Below are 3,018 nucleotides of genomic sequence, written 5' to 3'. Positions count from 1 at the left end.
CTGGCATGATTTCTGGGGACGGCCGGAGCCCGCGGGTCTCGCTGGGCGCAGGACTTATCTCCGAGCTCAGCAGGGCAGCAGGAAGGCAGTGAAGTGACCGCCATGGGCGGCTCTTCCTGCCCCAGAAGCCCCTTTTGGGAGCAGCAGGGGATGTGGCCACTGACTCAGGGGCGTCAATCACCCCCTCTTCCCTGGGACTGCGGTTGCCCACCGGATTCTGGGGGGAATCAGAAATCAGGGGGCCGGGAGCATCCTGGGGAAGCCTGGTCTCGGCTCGGGGCCCGCCCACCGCGCACAGCACCGCCGACCTGTCTCTGTGTGTGACCCAGCACCATGCCATGCTGGTGGGACATCTGTCTCTGCTACGGCCACTGCAGGGGCGGAGGGACTTGGCACCTGAAGGTCAGGCCACCCTGCAGGGAGAGTGAAGGCCGAGGCCCCGGGAGGTGGGGGCTGCAGAGAAGCAGGGCCGGGCCCAGGCTGGGGCCCCTGCTCCCTGCCAGCGGGTCCCCTCTGCAGCAGAGCAGGGGCCTGGGGACCCGCCCCCCCGCCCCCCACCCTGGCGATTCCTTCCCACTTTGCAGGCTCCAGACTTTAGTCCCAATGCAAGGCAATTCCTCTCGGGGTTACAAGGAGAGAACCCCAGGACTCTGTTCGACAAGCATTTGCTGGGCGTCCACCCCGGGCCCTGGTAGGTCAAGACCCAGGAGAGGGACACCTAGGGGACCCTGGGAGGCTGAGGGGTCACCAGGCCCAACCCTGGGGTCAGGGAAGTCTTCCTGGAGGAGGCTGACATCTGAAAGGTACAAAGAGTTTGACCTGTCAGAAGTGGAGAGGGCGGCCCCACGCCTGGGAAGCGGCAGTGCAAAGGCCTTGGGGAGATGGAAGACCCCTGGTGGGGGGGGTGCTTGGGCAGCCAGTGCCCCTCTCAGGCCCACGAGAGGCCAACGTGGAGATCAAGGGTGACCTAGCGGGCCCCATGAGCCACCCTGTGGGGGCTCGGTGCCCAGGCACTTTCACCCCAACTCGCTCTCGTTCTTCAGGGTCCCTGCTGTCGAGTCTCTGTGCTCCACGTGGGGCGGGGGTGGGGCGCAGGTTAAGGTCGTCCCCAAGGCAGTTCTACAGAACAACAATCTTAGCTGGAAACCGTCACAGTTGGGGTTTCCTCCCCAGCGCCCCTCAGCCGGCCTCAGACTTATCACTGCCCTCCAGCTGCCTCGCCCCCAGCCCCTCCAACCACCTCCCCCGGTGATTCAGCAAATCTTCCCTCGCTGGGGGTAAAGAAGGACGAAAAAATCACAATGTCAGATTACACAGCCCCAACTGTAGGGCAGGCTCCTGGCAGGGAGATAAGGTTCCCCCGCCCTCCGAGCCCCTCTGACAGATAGACCTCCGAAGCGGCAGGGGGCTGCTGCAGCGGGGTGGGGTGCAGAGGCCTGGCCTGGGGAAGTCAGGCTGGGGCGACGGGCCGTTTGTTGGGCTGGGCCCGGCCACCCCGCAGAGCGCAGAGCGCTGGCCAAAGAGGAAGCGCCCGCAGAGGACACTGGTGTTGCCATCCCGCCCCCACCCTCGAGGGAGAAAGAGAAGGGTGGGGGCCTTCTCAGAACCGGGTGGGGGGAGCCCGCAGAGCCCTCCGCCCACGTCCTTGGCCAGCTCGCCTGCGCTGCGCTCCAGCTGTCAGGAAGTGAGGGCAGCGTCCTCTAGGGGCCGCTGGACGAGGCGGGGGTGGGGATGCCATCTCAGGCCAGGAGCCTCGCATGCTGGCCCAGCCGCCCCGGCCCTGGGGGTGTCTGCGGGGGAATCCTGGCTCCCCAGGCTGGAGCTGGAGAACATCCGCCCTGGGACTGCACCCCCACTTCCCCTCAGGAGACCCCGGGACACGGCAGGAGGCTGGGGAGCGAGGCCTGCGCCCTGTGCGGTTCTGTCACCCTAGACAAGTCATTTCTCTACGCTGGGCCCCTTGTTTGTCTGTAAAACAAGAGTGATCACACACACACACACACATACACACACACACACACTCCACACAGAGCCGTCCTGGGGAGCCGCAGGCCTAAGTGACCAGACAGTCTCTGGTGTCTGTTTCCCAGGCTTGGGGGTCAGCGTCAGGCTGGGACCGGGGTGCGTGGTACACAGGGAAGTCCCTTTCTTCCTCTGAGGCCTTGCAACGCGAAGGGATGGTCACTGGTCCTGACGAGGTCTGCAGCCCCTTCGCTCTAGAACTTTGCAAAACGCATCATCGGGCGCGTGCTCGGCCCAAGGAGCTGAGCCAGAGGCCCGAACAGCCAGCCGGCTTCACAGCAGCCACGAGGGGGGCACAAAAGAGTCCGCCGCGGGCTGGCGGACTAAGCGAATCCAGTCCGTCCGCGCGGAGGAAGGACATCCTGACACCGGCGCCGCATGGCCGAGCCTTGAGGACATGATGCTAAGAGAAACAAACCCATCGCCAAAGGACGGATACTGTATGATTCCACTTATACGAGGTCCCTAGAGCAGGCGAATTTACAGAGACAGAGAGGGGAATGGTGGCCGCCGGGGGCGGAGGGCGGGAGAAACGGCGTCATATCTCACGGGCAGTTTCGGTTTCAGAGGACGGTCGGGGGTGAGGATCTCAGCAGTGCGAAGGTAGTTCAGTGCCACTGAACTGTCCTCTTAAAAAGGATTAAAATGGCTAATTTTATGTTATGTATATTTTGGCAGCATAAAAAAAGCTGCACGTAGGTGCACGTGACCTTGGGGTTTGCTGAACAAAGGCTTGAGGACGAGAGCCCAGCCCTGAACAGCTCATGGTCCAGGGGGACCGGCCAGGCGGACGATGCCCCTCGACTGAGGCCTGAGGTACCAGGATCCCGGCTCTGGGCTGGAGCAGGGAGGGACCCTCGGGGCTGCGGGACAGCTGCAGAAGGGCCACGTCTCTCCAGGGCTAAGGGACGGCGCCCACAACCCCACGATGACGCCTCGCAGGCCAGGGATTCTCCCCGCCCATGCTGGTTCTGTTTGTCATCAAATAGCTGTTTG

The sequence above is a fragment of the Pteropus vampyrus genome, unplaced genomic scaffold, assembly GCF_000151845.1.
Source record: "Pteropus vampyrus isolate Shadow unplaced genomic scaffold, Pvam_2.0 Scaffold158, whole genome shotgun sequence".
Taxonomy (NCBI): Eukaryota; Metazoa; Chordata; class Mammalia; order Chiroptera; family Pteropodidae; genus Pteropus; species Pteropus vampyrus.
This window is presented reverse-complemented; position numbering follows the sequence as displayed.